This window comes from Dromiciops gliroides, chromosome 4 (assembly GCF_019393635.1).
Source record: "Dromiciops gliroides isolate mDroGli1 chromosome 4, mDroGli1.pri, whole genome shotgun sequence".
Classification (NCBI taxonomy): domain Eukaryota; kingdom Metazoa; phylum Chordata; class Mammalia; order Microbiotheria; family Microbiotheriidae; genus Dromiciops; species Dromiciops gliroides.
In genome coordinates this window covers 51,154,055-51,175,344 of record NC_057864.1, presented here as the reverse complement: position 1 = coordinate 51,175,344, position 21,290 = coordinate 51,154,055, and the positions used below count along the sequence as shown (strand labels likewise).

Genomic DNA, 21,290 nt, shown 5'->3' with positions numbered 1-21,290 from the left:
AGCACCAGCCCTAAAATCAGGAGGATCTGAGTTTAAATCCAGCCTCAGACACTTGACACTTACTAGGTGTGACCCTGGGAAAGTCACTTAAGCCCAATTGACTCAACAACAAAAAAAATAGGCTTTAATTTTGGTGTGGCTATATCTGGCACAAGATTCCAAGGGCCAGGTATTTAAAATGGACCTCGTAATAGGCATACCAAGACAGGTCTGTATCTATATTTCTATATGATATAAAGGTATACAAATTTATGTCATATATATATGTGTGTGTGTGTGTATTCTTATTACATAGCTTATATGTTTGTTCATGGATGTATGTATGTGTGTGTATACACACACATACACAAACACACATACACACACTCACACACAGATTCCAAATGGAGCAAGAAGCAATTGTGAAATAGAGTGAGAGAAAGCATTTGAAATCCTTTAAAATTAACACTTAATTCTCAGAAATGAACAATTGGAGCTCTAATTGCTCTTCATTTTCACATAGGTAAATATCGGAAAAAAATGACTTTTCCAGCAATTTAAAACTCTGGATCATGTGGCTCCCTTTAATACTAGATTATTTGGTTCTATTTCAGGATTTTTAAAATTACTTTATTTTAATATTTTCTGTTATATTAATTTGTGCTTGCCTTTATGTCTGCTTATGAATTTTGTGTGTTCTTTGTTTCCATGTATATGAAAGTGAATTCAGAGGTCACGAAGGTCCAAGTGGAGCACTCTATCCACCACGAGGTCTTCGTAATAATTCAGTACTTGACAGTGAGGATGTGATGGATGAGTTCAGGAACTGACCCCTAACCCTTGCGTGGTGAGCTTGTTCTGTTCCAGACATATCTTTGATGGAAGCCTAAATGTGGTACTCTGAAATGCTGTGATTGAGATGATTCTGGGAATCTGCTAATGTTTTTTAGGAGATGTTGAAAACCTACGGTTATTTACTATTTTGTTCATATTAATATCATAATTTGAAAGTGACCACTTATCAGTTGCCCACCATCTCAGCCTTCTCCCATTAGTCAAGGAATTGACTGAATTCAGATAATGTACTTTTTATATTTTCTACAGGACAATATTCTTGGATTATTATTTTTTATTTCATTGCAGGAATAAAATAATCAATAATCACACAGTTTAATAGGAGCACTATTTCTTTTTTAATCAAACAAAACCTTAAATTTATTGAGCCAACCTAATAGCATACTCCAGTAACTGGTTGTTTTCAAAACAATTGCTTAGGTGAATTCAACATTTAATGCAGGAAAAGACTTATTGGTACTATATAAGGGGTAATTATCACTTGCCAAATGCTACAATATTTTGCATGGATATGTGTAAGAAATCAAAACTTGCTAATGAAAGATAATATTCTTTCACTTCCAATAGAATTTTTACCATAGAAGGCTCAGCACCTAGTTCTTACACACTACTTATGTTGGATTATCAAGAATAATAAATCAAAAAATTATATATTTACAACTGGCATGGACCTTGGAGGCCAACCAGGTCAACTTCTCATTATGCAGACTAGGAAAGTAAAGATCAGAGAGGTAAAGCGATTTGACCAAGGTAAACTAAATGTAGATATTTCATCAATAACACATTTCTGAGAATAATGGGTTAACATGTTTAGGTAAATTGAATCTTCCTCTATATCAGGTTTTTTTGTCCTATAAACTTACAGAAAAAAAAATGTCATTTATCACTGGTCCTCATGTTTAGGCATTAATTTAGAAATAAATACAATTTTATTTTGTTATCAACTGAATATTTAATCACTGTTCCACCAGTAAGTGTGGGTGACCTGGCTGCAATAGCTTTATTTTTCTTATAAGCTATTTTTAATATAAATATGCAATTTTAAAGAAATATAATTATTAAATAAAGTAAAAAGTGCTACTACATTAAAAAGTTACTATTGAAATAAAATCTGTATTTGGCATTCAGTACAGAATATGGCCTCAGCAAATTTCTCGTGTAATCAGGAAACACGAGAATATACCAAAAGATTATTCATAAGGAATGGGAAGGTTAAGAGAGGAGAAATCTATAAATCTTACAAATTAAACCTCCAGAACACAATTCAAGGTGAATGAAGGCAATATGGTACCTGCTATCACATACAGTGCATTAATGTATATCATCTTTTTAATATGCTTGTCAGTGGTTTAATTTGGTTTTTCATCTGCAAATTACTGGACACGGTAAAAGATCCTATTTCATTTTTTTGGTGAGCAATCTTTCCTTGGGAATTTGTGAAGCAGTAAGTTTTCCTAATACTTACTCTGAACCTCTGAACCACCCTTCCCCCCACCAATCTCTCTACTCTTCTGCATAGTACATATCTGGAATTACCAAGAGTAGGAGACAATGAGGAGGAGTGCAAATAGGAGGCGTCAACTGTTAAACTGCTTCTTGTTCCACTGACATTGGAACAATTTTGGTAAGCACTTAGAAAAATGTGTAGGACAAAGTGAGTTAGTTCAGGAAATGAATTCATCCCTTTAATTTTCCATTCATATGATATAAGGAGCTTGGAGTAGATACCAGATCATGTCCTTTTAAGCTTAATTCTATGATACAATTGGAAGGGATGATTTGCCCAATGGTTTGCTCCATTCTATTTTAGATTTTATGCCAGTAAACTGAACCCCAGTGATTAATGGCTTACTCAAGATTATATGGTCAAGAATTCATCAGTTACAGGTTCCTGAAGACAGGTTCTCTTACCTAAAACTCAGCTCACTTTCTAATTGAGCAACAAGCTTCAGAGGACTTATATTCTTGAGTAACTAATAGAGGTTTTGTAGTAATGTTGTTCATCAGCCCAGCCTCTACCCCCTTCCCCCATCTCCTTCCTGTGCTTCCCATTGGTCATCCTATGTCAATTATCCAGAAGAGTTTGGTTAGAGGTATTTATATAAATTATTATAGCAAAAAGACTTGGTACAAAACATTCCCTCTCCCCAAATCTGTTACCTTTTTTATCCAAAGTATATATAGAATGGTATTGACAAGGACTTAAAACTGTGGAATAAAGTTATTGTTTGGCATATTTGTAAAAAATTATTTCATTTAAAAATATTTATTACATATGATGTGCAAGAAACTATTCTAAGTACTTGTGGAAGCACCTTGTCTTTGTCCCTATTTTATATATTAAAATAGTAAACTGAACCTATCCAGGAAAATTAACCTCAAAGTTGGTTGGGATAGGAATAGTAAGGAGAATAAGAATGAGGTCATTGGACTTAGAGTACTGTCAGATCATGTTTGGGACATATTTGTTATAAATTCACATGACTATGGAAAGTAGTCTTTTCTTTTTTTTTCTTTAGAGATTTTTAATTTGGGGATATTCTTCAGCCATTTTGGTTCTGCATAATTTCACGTGGGTTTTCATTACTGGATCCATTAGGGAGCTTATTGTCAAACAGATTGAGATATAGTTTTAATAAAGCGTATTGGGTTCCCCTTCACTAGTGTGGTATCATCACAACAAATGATGCCACTGAAAGAGCATTAGATGTGGAGCTAGACGACCCAGTTATGAATTTCAGCTCTGACAAGTATTACTATGTGACCTTGGGTAAACTAATAAAACTTCCTCAGCTTCAATTTCCTCTTCTATAAAGTATATAGGGTTGGATGAGACAATATCACAGTTCCATTCCTGTCTTAAATACTATGACCTTCAACTGTGCATATGTTTTTGGCTACCAATGAATAAAGTCATGTTCTATTTAAACAATAAATTGATCAGAAGCATTGGACAATGTGCCAGCCCTGTCCCAGGTTCTGGAGAAACAAAGGAAAAAGTGAGGGCAAAAAGGACTTCCTTCCTTTTAGTAACTCACATTCTATGGGGGTCATTGTTACTCAGATCCACATATAATGGTACCAAAACGAAATGTGGTTTATTTCCTCCTAGACAAGTATCACATTTTCCTTTTTTAGCTGTGCTTATTAAGTGAATTAAAAAATCACTATTGGGAAAAATAAAACAAACAAACAAAAAAGTCACTATTGAGGACTGGAGACCTGCTCTGAGCTCAGTTTTGTAGAGTGTAAAGAAAAAAAAAAAACATTAGATTTGAGAAGCTGGGTTCAAAACCCTTCGTTTCCTACTTACCTCCCTGTATGGCTTTCAGGCAAAGGCCAGATGAATATTTGGTTTTTTGTATGTTATAGAGTAGATTATTGCTCATGGATGAGTTGGGCTACTTGGGCCTCTGAGGTCCCTCTGAATGCAGGAATTCTGTGATTCTCTAAAGCAAAGTGTAATTTCACTGTTATTATGTACTGAACTATCTTCTCTCATATTTTCTCTTCATAGTCCTGCATTTTGAGAGCAATATTTACAAATAATCATATAAATGATTCTCTCTGTCTCTGTCTCTCTCTTTCACATATACACACACTTTGTGTGTCTGCCTGTCTCTTTCATTTTCTTGCTCTTACTCTTAATAATCATATTATCCTAGGCCAAAATGATACATTAACTTTCACATATGGAAACAATCCATTCATTATTTGGTCATCATGGAATGAATTTATTTTATATGAAATTTTCTAGTTTAGCCTTCATGAGGCATTAATATTTTCATCTCAAAGCGATGTCCAGTTTGAAGTGAAAATAAATTTTGAAAAAGCAGATAATATAGTTGGAATACGCTCTTTGGAAGGAAGTGTGCATTTTCTCCCCAGACCCTGGAAAGGGAAATGTTAACAAGGAACTATGGGGTAGTAAAAAAAATCCCGATGAAGTTCATTTCCCACCAGTCAAAGAGATGAACATTTCAGGAGGCACTGCCATCGATCAGAAGGCTTATTAAATATTAACAGATATTTCTCAGTCTCCTCATTAGAGTTTTTGCAAGGTAACTGAGAATGGGACTATGCCAAAGACTCAAATTCTTTCAAAGGCCAAGACATATATCGGAAGCTGGGGATTCTCTTTAACATTACTATATGAAGCTTTGTTTCAGGAAGAGCAGCAGTGTCACAGACATGGTGCTTTAATGAGCAAAGCATATAAACAAGCCCCTTCATCAAAGCAGTCCTCTTTGCTTGGAGTAAACACTTGGCAGACAGGAGGCATGCTATTGACTGGAGTCCCAGGATAGTCCTTTTGATGGCTGATTTCAAGTGTCCTGGAGGCATTGGCAAAACTACTCAACCCTGCACTGTTACAAAGTATTCATTGCTTTGTATTCTGTGTATCTCAGGTGAATTCAGTGATGAATCTGGACACAGGAATCACAATACTTTTAAAAACCCTATTTTGTTTGATTTGAAAATACCCTTTGAGTCCCAAGAGAGCCCTTAAGATTTGTATGTAGTCAGAAGACAAAGCTTGCACAAACTCAGTCAAAACAGGATAAGCACTTTTTGCATGTGTGTTAGTGTTGAATTCTTTGGGCAAATCATCCACTTTTATTTTTCACCAAATGATTCACCATTATTCAATTTTTTTCTTCCTTTAATACAAGTTCTACTCTGCTGCCTCATCATGGTGAGTGTGAGATTTAAAATTGGATATAAGAGCATTAAATTCCCCTTTAACCTTTCTCTTATATATCTCCCAGACCAGTAAGAAAAAGAAGCCTCTGAGCTTTAGTTAGAGATGGATTACTTAGCTTTCATTGTTTGGGAATTAAATAGCCAACAAACAAGGTGATGCTGATTAGAGAAATAGGAAAGTAGAAATACAAATAAATAGTCTTAGATCTAAGCTTAGTCTCTATTCCTTATAAAACTCACCAAATCCCAAGGCTACCTCTGAGGCTGAGAACCGCCTCAAAAGACGTGCTGTTACCAAGAACCAGGGCCGATCACCAGAGCACGCCGTCAAACCTGAGTCAGTGTGTGTGTGCAGAGCGAGATTGAGAAATAGCCCACTTCTGTTCTCTCCTTGCTTTTAAACTCACACCCCGAAAGTGGAGCGCTCGGTATCAGCAGGTGCACGGCTGTTTGTCATCATCTCCTCCCCGAAAAAGCGGTCCTTCAAAAACTGGCGTCCTTCAGTTATTGTTAACCAACTCTTTTAAATTTTAGTTAAAAGCTTTCATTTTTTACCACATGAGGAAATGAGCCTGAGGTCTTTGTGGGTATAACTATAAATTATAAATTCATAACTTCTATCAATCTGGAATGGTTTTGAATTTAGATATAGTAATAGGATTATTTGCTGAGGAAAAGCCTAACTAAGGATAGAGAAGTCATTCCCCAAATGGTTGGACTCTAAAACATTTTGACCATGGTAGCCCACAATTCATTCTTCATTTTTTATGATCTCTCCTATGGCAGAGGGATAAGAAAAAATTAAGTGAAATTGAATGACCAACCATGATTCCAGGGGTCTGGTGATTGCATATGTTATCTATCTCTTGACAGAGACATGATAGATTTCAGATACAGAATGACTTCATTATTTTTGGAGATGGTCAATGCAAGGATCTTTTCTCTTTGTTTGACTATGAACTTTTTAGAAGGGTTTCATTTTTTGTTTGTTACTCTTATTATTATTTCTTTTAAATTGGGAGAAGGGAAAACAAATGCTTGTTAAATGAATCATAAAATAATGAAAATAGGGGCAGCTATGTGGCACAGTGGATAAAGCACAAGCCCTGGATTCAGGAGGACCAGAATTCAAATCTGGCTTCAGACACTTGATACTTACTATCTGTGTGACACTGGCCAAGTCACTTAACCCTCATTGCCCCACAAATAAATAAAAATAAAACAATGAAAATAAATAGCAATTAGGAAATAGTATGCATCAGATGGCTATTATAAAACTTACAAGCAATCATTTAACTATCAGTGTCCTTATTATATTTTTGTCCAATAACATGACAGCATAGAGTTCAAACATATGATTTCATTGCTACAAAGAATTTTCGGTGAGAAATGCCACTTGTCTCCTTTTCTAAAAAAATATTATCTTAGAGATTTGTCTCCATCTCCCAGAGATTATCAAGACTTTCCCAATGTTACCCAGTCAATATGCATCAGGGACAAAATTTGAACCCATGTCCTTCAGGTTTGAAAGCTATCTTTCTACCTACTACATAATAATACCCTTCAAAAACATGAAAGCATTGTGGTACAGAGGGGAAAATGTAAAAAATAAAAAGATAACAAAACACTGAAACTGAATTCAAGGGATATGGATTCAGATACCACCACCTTGAAGCTTACTCATTCTGTTACCTCTAAGGAAATTAATATTGTCAAAAGACTAGAAGAATAAGGATTGAGAGAAGTTCTTTAGATTTGAAAATTAAAAGATCATTAGTAATTTATAGCTATGTGACTACGCAATACTCATCTCCCTATTTTGCCTCAGTTTCCTTAACTCTAAAATAAGGGTGATAATAGCACCCATGACTTTTGGGCATGGAGCCAAGATGGAGGAGTATAGAAAGAACTTGCAAAGCTCTCCCAACATTCCCCTCCACACAATTTTAAAATAAGATCTCAAATCAAATTCTAGAGTAGCGGAGCTAAAAACAGGTCAGAATGATAAGCCAAGATAACATGAAATATCAGAAAGAGAGATCTGTGACACTTGGATGGAGGTTGGCCCAAAGATCTGTAAAGGCTAAAATTCTAGCTATACTGTCTAAAATATCTAATGAGTGGTCACCAATAAATTATAAGCTTTAGCAAGAGTTAGACTTTTAAGCATTTATTAAGGAGAATAAGAATTTGGTAGAGAGAGAGAGAAAGGCCTACATTCCTCTATCTATTAAAAGGAGAATGCATTTCTAGCTCCCTTCTCCACTGGAGTCCTCAGGAAAGAGAGAGAGTCATAGTGCCAGGCTCCCCCTTCTTCCTCCCACAAGCAAACATCACTTCCTGACGCCAAAGAAAAGACGCATGGTCTTGCCCTCAGAGACCTTCACCTCATGGCAGAGCTTTTCTACAGTAAGTCTCCAGCAGGTAGCATCATTCCAATCATTAGAATCCCCCCTTTTGTTTCTTCAAGAAACGGGGTGTTTCCTTGATGAAACAGTCAAAAATAGCAGAATATAATATCCTATGCTAACTAACAATATGTTAATAACAATATAGAAAAGGGAGAGAGGAAAGTTTTGTCCAGAGGGGTGGTTTTTTGTCCTCATGAACCGGTGCTTTGACATTGATCTTGTAAAGGGAGGGCCTCTGCAGAGAGTACATGTAACAGATGGTGTATATTATAACAGAAAGAGAAAACGAAAAAAACAAAACAAAACTGTTCATTTAAAGTCTTTGAAAGTCTTTTCTTAGATGATTCTTGGGACATCCTCTGGATCTAGTCATGGAATGGAAATCTTTTCAGGGTTTGATGTGTGGATGCTGGTAATAAGTCAGGAAAATTTCCTACAAAATTTATCTTAACACAACTTTAAAATAGCTTTGTCAATAATCAAATCAAACAATGAAAGTTCTCAAAATCATGTCTAAGGGAATTCAGAATCTTAGTTGTTACACATGAAACATATAATAAAACAGAAATTGAAATATTCTTTAAAACTTAATATTACTATAGTCCCCCCTTATGGAGGGTAAATTGAGAAGACAATTGCTGTGATATTAATTTCTAAATATAATTTTTATCTTTGTTTCATCACTTTTTGCATCATCTGCCTAATTATCCTCATGCCATTATGAGAAATTTAAAAATCTAATATAATTGGTAACAGATGTCAAGGCCAAATCAAACACTGTATCTATTATGACACCTGAGATAATTATGGGGGTTACCATAAAAGAACAGAGAAATGATGGGATATGAGCATTCCCACACTTGAGCTATTGCTCAAGCCATGCAGTATGCCAGGCTTAAAATACATGTATGGAATATATGTCCATGCCACTGAACATATTGGAGAAAACTGAGTCAGACTTAATCAGATGCATGGGATTGAGATGTCCATGGCATCAGGCATATAGGAAGTGGCATAGAAGACAGGTGTAGAATAAAATGGGTGGGATCAAAACTTCCACCCATCTGTACAATATTGTGGGGAAAAAGAAAAAAAAATAAACCAAAAGAATCCAGCCTCAACATTTGTCAAAAGCCATTCCCTTGGCCATACCTTGACTTCATGCATGTCTCCCCTCATGTGACAGTTCAGTGTCTGCTCTTGCATGTATTCCTCTTGTGACTGAATGGCATCTTGGCCAACTGGCATCTGATAACTCAGAATAAAGTCAATTAATGTCTTAAATGATAAGTTCCCATAATCCAAGTCTCATATGGATTTAAAAATTGAGGATAATAAATGATCACAAAAATGTGAATACATTTTGACTCAGAATATAATATATAATTATGCAATAATTTCAAATAAAACCCCTCTTTTTTACTTAGTATAGAATTACTTTGTGAAAAATTGGCAACATATTTAAATACAATTTTAAAGCACAACACCAATCTCAAAGAAACTTTTTTTTTCTTTAAAAAGAAAACTTTTACAAATGTTCCCTTCTCTCTTTTTTTTGGAATATGCCTTATCAAAAATAATACTTCTAGAATCGATTTACCACTTGCCATGGTAACCACTTTGCAGGGAAATGTTTTATAGAGTTCAATCAAATAATCAGTTGAGAGAAAAAATAACAAAACAACAACTCAGAATATTGGAGCACCATACTGCTAGAATTAACATTGTATTATGAAATCAAAATCATCTTGCATTGTTTCAAAATAGAGATAGATGAATGAATAGAAGAAAATACACATGAAAGAATAAAAGACAATGAAATTCAAACTAGGGAAAGCTAAATGAATATGAACTTAACATTAATAAGAGTATTATGAAATATAAACTTGATCATATCATTATAAAAAGCTTTTACAAATATTCTCCTTGTTTTAAAAACTAAGTATAAAACACAATCTCAAAAGCATGAAAATCTCTATGAAAATAAACCCATACCATTAATTTCAAAACGTACATGTAATAGCATATAAATCCTATGTAACCTCTGAACTGACATTATTACTCTGAATGAATTTAGAACACTTTGGATTCCGATATCTAAAACCCCCAATACTCATATCAATACCTTGCTGCTTAATTCTACATTTCTGTAAAACATGTACCATTCCATGGAAGCAGAGTCATGAACTATGATGATAATTGTCATTTTTATTCAGTTTAAGTTTGTCTTCTTTAACCCCTCTATATTGTCTGTCAGTCCTTTCACCATACAAATGCTTTATAAGGTTACTAATTAAAGACAAAAGCGGATTAGCAAAATTATGAACAAAATGAGCATATCTGGAATTTAAAGGGCTTTCTAAGGTTGAGTCAGAAGCACAGCCAGGCTGGGAAAGAGCTGAGCCTGAAACTGCAAATGTAGAAGCTGCAAATGCAGGTAGGGAAAGCTGCACATGCGCATTAGATCTCTGGACTTCCCTGGCAGGGGAATCAAGGGGCTTGGCCAAGGGAGGGGTAGAAGGTGGGGTCTGGAGAGGAGGGGAGGGACCAGGGCAATTTGAATCAGACTTGATTTTGAACTCAGGCCTGGTTTCCCCTTCCCCCACTACTAGGGGATTAAAAGCTTCTAGAGGTTGGGTCGTCACCTCCAGGCATGCAAAATTAGAGCAACAATTAGTGTTAGAAGCAGGAATCAGAGGTTTCACTGAAAAAGCATTGTTGGGAGACTGGGGGATATTTATATTTCCTTGTGTGAGCACCTTGCTGGCTCTTCTAACAAAATAAAAATAAAAATAGAAAATCCACAAAAACAAAGCATTAACATGATCTTATCCCCCATTTGTCTAGTTAAACAGAGTTATATCAGAAATAGGGTATTTAGGGAGTTGAAAAAAACCATTTGAAAATTTAAAGGGTAAAACAGCCAGTACTTAGAAGTTTAAAGGGACAGGGTAGGGGAAATTTCTTACCGAACAGGAAGATAAAAAGACTGAGGTTCAGCTTTCCTCTTCATGGTCAGTCATTTGTAAAGGCTAAAATTCTAGCTATACTGTATAAAATATCTTAAGAGTGGTCACCAATAAATTATAAGCTTTAGCAAGAGTTAGACTTTTAAGCATTTATTAAGGAGAATAAGAATTTGGTAGAGAGAGAGAGAAAGGCCTACATTCATCTATCTATTAAAGGGAGAACACATTTCTAGCTCCCTTCTCCACTGGGAGTCCTCGGAAAGAGAGAGAGTCATAGTGCCAGGCTCCCCCTTCTTCCTCCCCACAAGCAAACATCACTTCCTGATGCAAAGAAAAAGACGCACTGGTCTTGCCCTCAGAGACTTCACCTCTTGGCAGAGCTTTTCTACAGTAAGTCTCAGCAGGTGGCATCATTCCAATCATTACAGACCACATGTTATGAAACAAGAGTTGTTGGACTAGGTGGTAGTGACAGAACAAGAGCATCTCCATCTCATCAACAAAGAGACGTAAAGGAACTGGACAAACTGGTCAGAAAGAGATTATAGGCACCCGTGTTCCCACAGGACAAGAATCAAATACCTACTTTGCAAAATCTATTGCCTATACCTACTTCTGGGTCATAGTTCAAGAGTGGAGAGGGGCACTTTCAGTCAAAAGGGAGCAAAACTACTAAGGAGCAGTATTGCTTTCAGTCAAAATTAATCAGGTCCCCAGAAGAGCAGCATCATTTCTCATAGCAAGGGAACAGGGGCCATGAAAAGCAGTACTAATAGCAATCCCAAGGGATCGTAGGCACTTCCTGGTAAGAGCCAGAGAGCAGACCAGGAGAACAGTGCCTATACCTCAGCCCAGATCACAATACCTAAGAAACACTAAAAACTTTCAACCCCTCAGAACTAGCTCTGAAAACAGGAATGTAAAAAAAAAAATAAAAGACTGAATGTGGAGATAGTGCCCCTTCACACACACACACACCCCAACATGCACACACCACGAAAAAAGACTAACTTCTGCATAAACTTCTAAATAAAAGAAATACATTGTAAAATTCAGCAGATAACAAAAAAAGAATGTGAACATAAAAATCTGTGGTGATCAAGAACAAGATACAAAATCAGAAGAAAAGGAAGTCAAAACAGCTATAAGCAAAGTCACAAAGAAAAATATGAATTGGACAAAGAATGAATAAGAATTCCTAGGAGAGCTAAAAATGATTTCCAAAACAAATATTATTGGTAGAAGAAAAGACAAAGAAAGGAGAGCAATAGCAGAAAATTGTGAAAGAAAATTAACAGCTTGGTAAAAGAAGTGCACAAAGATGCTGAAGAAAATAATGCTTTAAAAAACAGTATTGGCCAAATAGAATTTTTTGCACCAAATTGTATAAAATCCAAAATTTTTAAAGGAAAACTTATATGAATTGCAGGAGGAAATAGATGGTAAATCTATACTATTGAAAGACCTAACTGTAACAATGAAATAAAAAAGAAATAAGAGATTGATTGAATCTTACACAAGTTACATATGATAGATCTCACATACATCAGTTGACCCCATCTCTACATAAGTCACCACAGAAGTTTCAAGGCCTGGCACAATCACCTCCATTTGTAGTGGGGAAGAGAAACATTTTCATTTCTTTTAATCGGCAAGAAGAAATGATTCCATGATCTATCTAAAACAAGTATTGGGCTTGGGTCTATATTCCCTCTTCTTTGTGGACATCTGACTTACAGGGAAATCTGTCTACATCCCTCGGACATCTGGTTATCTCAAGATACATCTGGGTGCTTCTTTAACCCCAGTGCCAAGGTTCTAGATTCATGAATTTCAGGTTTCTGGATGTCTTATTATCTATATTAATAACAAATTCTTAATAATGTGAGAGTATTGGTACGAATTAATTGAGGTATATTGATACCATGGTGTGATAGACAATAATAAAAACCTTCATCTTGCTATATAATTAAGGATAGAAGCAGTCTGTGCAAGATGTGCTAGTCCAGGCCAAGTTGAGTGGTAGGGTAAGATGGTGATTTGGTTGAGTCTTTATGTATTTAGCTTTTGTTCTGTAAGCTCAGTACTCATTCAGAATTAAGCTGAGGTCTAATCAGTTGAAGTAACATCCATTCCTGCTCCACAGCTGTCCAGCTACAATTCCTGATGCCCATCAACAATTTCAAAAGATCTTGCAGTTTAGGGACCAAATTTATTATGGGGAGAGTTGATTGGGTGGCCTGCCATAATACTGGGGTTCAGAAAATAATAAGAGACCTCTTGGTCCAACGTTTCCTCCCTTCTGAATTGTTTTTTTTAGTTATTTCTCCCAGGCTAATAAGAAAGGATATTAATAGCCTCTTTTCCACAAACAAACCAAGTTTTATTAATGGGAATAAAATTTACAACAAAGGTGAAGATAATAAAGCCAGGGACAAGAGAATGGGGAAGAGAAAAACGGATAAGCTCCCTGACTCTAGTAAAGACTGACTCAAACCCCAAACTTTCTAACTCAAAGAGCTAGTCTAGCTCCTAATAACTCACCATATGGGGTTCCATAGTTTCAATGGACTCAGCTGTGGAGTCCCTCTCTGGTATGCTCCGGAAACTCACCAAAGGGAAAGAGACCTTGCTAAAGCCAGCATTCCCCCTCTTACTTCTCTTTCCCTCCCCCAAAGGGGAGGTCCTTCAAGTTGCTTGGCTGAGAGTGGTCTCCTGTTGATGTCAGTAGTACACCAATAAGTCACTCAGGGCCAGCCAGGTGTGGCTACAATCTAATCATCCCCAAGTAGGTACTTACTCTGTTTCTCATTCTCACCCAATTCAAACAATAACAAATCAATCACATGAGGCCCCTGGGTGTCTGCTAAATTCCATTATTATAATCACACTGCTGACATTGATCTTGGTACCACTTATTCATGGTGTGGTAGTCTTCCAACATGGAAAGTAGAGATCATTGCCAATGACCAAAGAAACAGGACCATACCATACTACATTACTTTTCATTGACACACAATATTTAAACAGTGATGGTGCAAAGGGAATCCAGTCCAATGAAACCCCATCCACACAAGTCTGTCATGAGCAGATGTCTAATTTGTTGCAGATTTTATTATGAATCTGTAAAGTTAGACATGAAGCATTGTCTTTTCATGGTGGTGAATAATACAGGCAGGCCTGAGGTCTGAGTGGAATACAAAGGGAAGACCAGATGCTTCTATCAAGAAATATCTTATGTGGTTAACCAAAATGAAAGAAATTGCTGAAATTTAGCTTAGGAAGAGTGTTACAAATATTTGGTCCACTGTACCAGTCTACTTCCAGGATTCCCAAAGGCCACCAAAGATGCCGAAAGCATTACTGGTCTCAATGTGCTTAGAATCATCAATGAGCTAATTGCTGTTGCTATTGTTTATGGATTAGACAAAATGTTTTATGCCAAGATAAAAGTATTGACCTTTGACCTTGAGTTAGTACTTTTTTTGGGATAATAAATATTTTTTATTATAAAGTTGTGAGTCCAGGGGCAGCTAGGTGCACAGTGGATAAAGTACTGAGCCTTGAATTCAGGAGGACCGAGTTTCAAATACGGCCTCAGACACTTGACACTTACTAGCTGTGTGACCCTGGGCAAGTCATTTAACCCTCATTGCCCCACAAAAAACAAAAACAAAACAAAACAAAACAAAGACCAAATAAAGTTTTGAGTTCCAAATTCTATTCCTCATTATAATCATACACTAACAGCTTGTTCAGCCATTCCCACCCCAATTCATGGGTAATTTCTTTGATCTCTAATTCTTAGTCACCAAAAAAAGAAATACTATACAGATTTTTGTACAAATTGGTCTTTTGTTTTTTCTTTTTGGATGTGTTTGGGATATAAAACCTCGCATGGTATTACTGGAAGAAAGGGTATGGACAGTTTTATAGCCCTTTAGCATAGTTCCAAATTGCTTTCCAGAAGGGTTCGATCAGTTCTCCACTCAGTGGATAACAAACCATTTTCCCACATCCCTTGAACATCCAACAATTAACTTTTTTTGTTATATTCAAAACTCTGATAGGTGTGAAGTGGTACTCAGAGTAGTTTTAATTTGCATTTCTCTGATCAGTAGAGATTTAAGGTCTTTTTTCAAGTCATTATAGGTAGCTTTATATCTTTGGTCTGGGAACTGCCTGTTTATCTCTTTTGAACAATTATCTATTAGGGAATAATATGCATTTTTATAAATTTGACTCAGTTCTCTATATATTTCGTTTGCAAATGTACTTTTCAGTTTTCTGCTTTCCCTATAATTTTTGTTGGATTGGTTTTGTTGTACAAAAACTTTTTAATTTTATAATCAAAATTATTTATTTTATATTTGTAATGCTCTCTATATTTACTTTGGTCCTAATTCTTCCCCTGTACATAAATCTGACAGATAAACTATTCTATGCTCTCATAATTTGTTTGTGGTATGACCCTTATGTACAAACATTTACCCATTTTTACTTTATTTTAGTATTTGTGTGGATGTTGGTCTATACCTTATTTCTACCATCTGGTTTCTAGTTTTTCCCAGCAGTTTTTGTCCAATAATGAGTTTTTGTTCCAAAATCTTGTATCTTTGGGTTTATCATATACTATATTACTATAGTCATTTACTGCATTGTAATTCATCTCTATTTTATTTGACTGAACCAACATTCATATTTCTCACAGTACCAGATTGTTTTGATAATCACTGCTTTATGATACATTTTGTGATCTGGTAAAGGAGGTGATGCTTTCAATATCTCCATTCTTACCACTGAAAATTGCCATTTTGGAAGTCAAGTACACACCTGGGATAACAAGTGGTAGGGAGGACTTCACAACATCATGGTGAACCATTTCATTTCTGAGTTTAAGTGAAAGCACAAGAAGGACATCAGTGACAAGAGGGCTATCTACTATCTGTGCATCACTTGTGAATTTCTTTTTCTTTTTTTATTTATAAAAGTATTTATTATTTCCAGTTACATGTAAAGATAATTTTTCAACATTTGTTTTTATAAGGTTTTTTGTTTCAAATTTTTCACCCACCCTCCCTTCCCTCCCACCTCCTTCAAGATGCACTTGTGAATTTTTCAACACACCTTCTCTTCCAATACCAAATACCCAAACTAGTATTGAGATTGATACCCTCTTTGAAAGATTTGACTTCTATAACTCTATCATTCATGTACATTTTGAAGAGCTGAGTGCTGGCCTCTTCTGTGGCACATCGGACCCTGTGGAAAAGGCCTCAAGAGATGCCAATGTAACAGGTTCATTATACCCTCTTGGTGGGTGACTCAGTTTCCTCCCTGTTCTTTTATGGTAATCCTCATAATTATCTCAGGAGTCATGTAATACAATGTTGGATTTAGCCTTGACGTCTGCTACCATTATTCTAGATTCTTTCATTTTTATAATAGCATGAGGATAATTAGGCAGATGATGCAAAAAGTGATGAAACAAAGATAAAATTATTTTCTAAATTAATATCACAATTGTCTTCTCAATTTATTCTCCACAGAGGGGAGTGTAGTAATATTAATTTTTAGAGAATGTTTTAATTTTTGTTTTTATTATATGCTTCATGTGTAAAAACTGGATGATAACTGTAAAATCTCTAAAATATTCTGAATTTCTTTAGACATGTTTTTGAGAACTGTCATTATTTGGTTTGATTATTGGCAAAGCTATTTAAAGTTCTGCTAAGCTCAATTTTGTAGGAAAATTTCCCAGCTGATTACCAGTATCTGAAACACCTGAGGGACTTTACAATCACACCTGAAACTCTAAAGCTGAGACTTGTTAGCTGATCTTCAGCATCCACACCTGAAAGACTTCCTGTCCACAACTACACCCAGAGGGCATCCCAAGAATCATCTGAGAAAAGACTTTCAAAGATTTAAATGGACATTTTCATGTTTTCCTTTTCCCTATTATATACACTGTTTATAATGTCCAATTACTAAAGGGGAGTGCTTCCTTTAGTTTTTCTCTGTTTGTAATGTCTACCTGCTAAAAGGGGAGTGCCCCTTTTAGCCTTGTTAATACATCACTCAATTCCTTTTATCTCTTTTCATTCCTTTCACTTTGTTAGTCATAAGTATCAGTAATGTATTGCTTCATTAAGGAAATACAATTTTTCTTAATGAAGCACAGGGGGGAATATGATAAAATAATGGGATTTGGCAGACACCCAGGGGCCCCTACCTGAAGATTGCTTTGGAATTGATTGAATTACGTGAGACTGAGAGACTGAGAGACTGAATGAGAACCTACTTAAGGATGATTAAATCGAGACCACACTTGTCTGGCCCCGAGTGGGGTGTTGTTCTCAGAGGCTGTAGACTATGACATCAACAGGAGACTACCTTCAACCAATCATCTTGAAGGGCCTCCCCTTTTCGGGGAGGGAGACAAGCAGTAGGAAGGTGAGGCTGGCTCCCTGGATTGGTCTTTTTGTTTAGGAACCAGCTGTTGGTGCCAGGAGCAGGGAGAATAGGGAAGGTAGACAGATCTCTTTCTTGCTACATGTGTTCCTTTTACTAACCCCTAATATACTTTAATAAATTCTTATTGCCCAAAGACTCGTGCTAAAGCTTCTAATTTAAGGAGACCACACATTAGATTTTTAGACATCATAGTTAGATTTTTAAACATCACATTAGAATTCTCAAATCCAGAAATTTCTGCAGAATGTATTCAATAGTAAGGAGCTCAACAAGCTTACCAATCCTGATGAGGCTATTTCTTTTCTTTCTTTCTTTTTTTTTTTTTTGCGAGGCAAAGGGGGTTAAGTGACTTGCCCAGGGTCACACAGCTAGTAAGTGTCAAGTGTCTGAGGCCGGATTTGAACTCAGGTACTCCTGAATCCAGGGCCGGTGCTTTATCCACTACGCCACCTAGCTGCCCCCAAATAGCTGATGAGGCTATTTCTTATGGTTCAGCTGTCCAAGTTGCCATCTTGTCTGGAGATAAATCTGAGAGTGTTCAGGACTTGCTGCTATTAGACATCACTCTTCTTTCCCTTGATATTGAAATTCCTTGTGGATTAATGACAGTTTTAATCAAATGCCATACCAGCATTCCCACCATCTGAATACAGACATGTAACAGTTCTTTAGGCAACCAGTCTGGTGTGCTTATTTCGGTTTATGAAGAAAAGAAAGCAATGACAATGGATAACAACCTGATTGGTAAGGTTGAACTCACAGGAATCTCTTCAGTCTGTTCCTCATACTGAAGTAATATTTGCTAATAATACAAATCGCATCATTATTGTTTCTGCTCTTGTTAAGAGCACAAACAAGGAGAATAAGAGCATGATCATGTAGGAGTGAGGTCATCTTAGCAAATAAAATATTGAGTGTATGGTCCAAGAGGATGATAAATGCAAAGCTGAAGATAAGACACAGAAAAAACAACATGTCTTCCAAGAATTCTCATGAATCTCATACTTTCAATATAAGGCTACCATAAAGGCAAATTGGTTTTGAAGCCAAAGAGAAGATGCTTGTCAATGTAATGAAATAATAAAAAGTCTGGATAAGAATAAGACAGATGATAAGGAAGTATCTGAACATCACAGAAAGAATTGGAGATCTACAACCCCATCATACTAAGCTGTTCCAGAGTGCAGGGAGGATACCAGGAAGGAATGCCTGGTAAGTACCCAGGGTATGGGGCAGCCCCATCTTGGATACACTAGTAGAAAGAGCATTTCACAAAACTTTCCTAAAAATTGAAGGACTCAAATTTGTTTGCCAAGGCAGTGATAATTTAAAAGTAACATTAGGCTACTGTGTAAATCTGGAAATTCTGAGTACTTGAATGCATGGAGAGGGAGAGAAGTGAACCACATTGCACTTTGTCAGTATTGTAAAGAAATGAAAATGTAATTCTTGTACTGGAGAATAATATATATATATATATATATATATATATATATATAAAACTGGCACCATAAAATTTTTTAAAAAGAACAAAAGAAGTAAGTTGGGACTTGAATAACAGCAAATAAAAATGCTCCAGGGTTGAACACTAGTAGGAGAATTACTATCCTCTCATTATGCTCAGGCAATTCTCTAAAACCACAAGTTTCAGAGAATGTTACCTTTCATTGGAAGAGGGAGTTCCTCCCTAGGAGCTCTCTATATTTAAAGAATCATTGGACTCAGGCCTCCATTAAAAAACAAAAAGAACTCTTGAGTGGGAATCATTTATTAATTATCTAGAGCTATGTACTCTCTTAGAGTACTAGGAAACATAAGTGCAGAGAGAATGGAGTGTGAAAATAACAACATTGAATTAAAAAACAACAAAAAAAGCAAAATAAATACAGAAAAGATCTGAGTAGTCTGGACTAGGCTGCCTACCCTGTTTGTACGCTCATTAAAAACTGTAAAATTTGAGAGTTTCTAAGAGCCATGTATCCAGCCACTTTTGAGATTCAGGGTAGAGTATTAAGTACCCATTAGTACCTATTTCCAATGACTTGATTAATCCTACCCAGATCACTAGAAAATAATCCAGAATTGCAGATATGGACCTGTGTACACAAAGTACTCCCTGCTCAACTTGTTAAACAAAACAAGTCTGCAAATGGAAGAAGAACATTAGGTGCTGCTGCTGAACCTGCAAAAAGAAAGAGTGAAACAATCTTCTAGCTTAAGAAAACATAAAAGAACTACAGTAAAGGTTTGTCTCACTTGAGTAAAATGGGAGCACAGCTCAGTGCAGACGGTGTCTGGTCAAGCCAGTGGAAAGCTCTTAGAAACAGCACAGATCAATAGCTGAGGACTCTTGGTCCTGGATCAGCAAGCTAGTGGCTCAGCAGGCCAGTTGAGAGGCCCCCAATTTCAAGGCAGAAGTGAATCTGCCAGCTGGAGTATCCACTACTCAGAAGGTTCAAGGTCAAGCCATCCAGCGGAGTGATCAAGCTACAAACCACTGAGGTCTCAGAGAAGAAAGCCAGTGATTGAGGCCTCTGGTTCATAGAAAAAGAAGTTTGGGGACATTGCCTCCTGGGCCCCAAGAGCAGATCTCAACTTTAAAAAGTATGAAATAAGCTAAAATAAGAATAATAAACAGAAAATCCCTCACAATAGAAAGCTACTATGGTGACAGGGAATACCAAAACACAAACACAGAAGAGAACAATTCTCCAAAATGCCTACATGTAAAGCAGTAAGGCAAATCAAAAGAATGTAAAAGTCGAAAAAAAACCAAATACCTCATCTAAAAAACAAACAAAACCCACAACCACCTCCCCTCCCCCCCCCAAAAAAAAAACTTGGAAAATAGATCCAGGAGAAAGAATTTAAGAATTATTAGACTAGCTGAGGGCCAGGATAAAAAAAAAAGAGCCTGGGGACCATATTTCAGGAAATTATCAGGAATAGTCCTAGAACCCAATTTCTTAGAATCAGAGGAAAAAATAGTCATTTAAAGAATCATCTGATCACCTCCTGAAAGAGACCCCAAAATGAAAACTCCAAGTAATCTTGTAGCTAAATTCTAGAATTATCAGGTGAAGGAAAAAATACTGAAAGCAGCAGAAAGAAACAATTTAAATATCAAGGAGTTACTATCAGGATTTCACAGGACTTAACAGTTTCAACATTAAGGATTGAAGGGATTGGAATATGATACTCTGGAGGGCAAAGGACCTTGGATTGCAACCAAGAATCTACTACCAAGCAAAATTGATCGTAATCTTTTGGAGAAAAAGTTAGATATTTGATGAAATAGGGGGCTTTAAAAATATTCTGATAAAAAGTATAGAACAGAACAGAAAAAAATTCAGTCTTCAAATACAAGACTCAAGAGAAGCACAAAGGTAAAACAGGAAACAAACAGGTTATTCAATAAGATTAAATTGTTTACATCCTTAAATGGGAAGACAATACATGTTACTCTTGAGAATTCTATGTCTATTAGGGCAGATAGAATGAGTATACATAGAGAATATATATATACTATATTCTAATATTATAACATATATATATATATATATATATATATATATATATATATATATATATATATATATGTTCTATAGAGAGTAGAGAATGTGGTATAACTTAACTGATGTGACAAAAAAAAAACCCTGATGGAGTGACAAAAATGATTTTCCTGGGAGAAGAGGAAAGGAGAGGCAGAATAGGGTAAATCACATCACATAAAGAGGCACAAAAGATCTATTACAATAGAGGAGGAAAAGGGAGAACATTCTGGAACTATGCCCAAAAGCCTATAAAGCTACATACCTTTTGACCCAGTAATACTTCTACTAAGTCTGTATCCCAAAGAGATCATAGTAAAGGGGAAAAGAACCACATGTACAAA

At 36.0% G+C, this 21,290-nt stretch overlaps 1 pseudogene; it reads left to right on the top strand.

Annotated features, from left to right (window-relative positions):
* The first annotated feature begins 1,499 nt into the window (after positions 1–1,499).
* On the top strand, positions 1,500–16,242 carry LOC122754586 (annotated as a pseudogene).
* Positions 16,243–21,290: the final 5,048 nt, after the last annotated feature.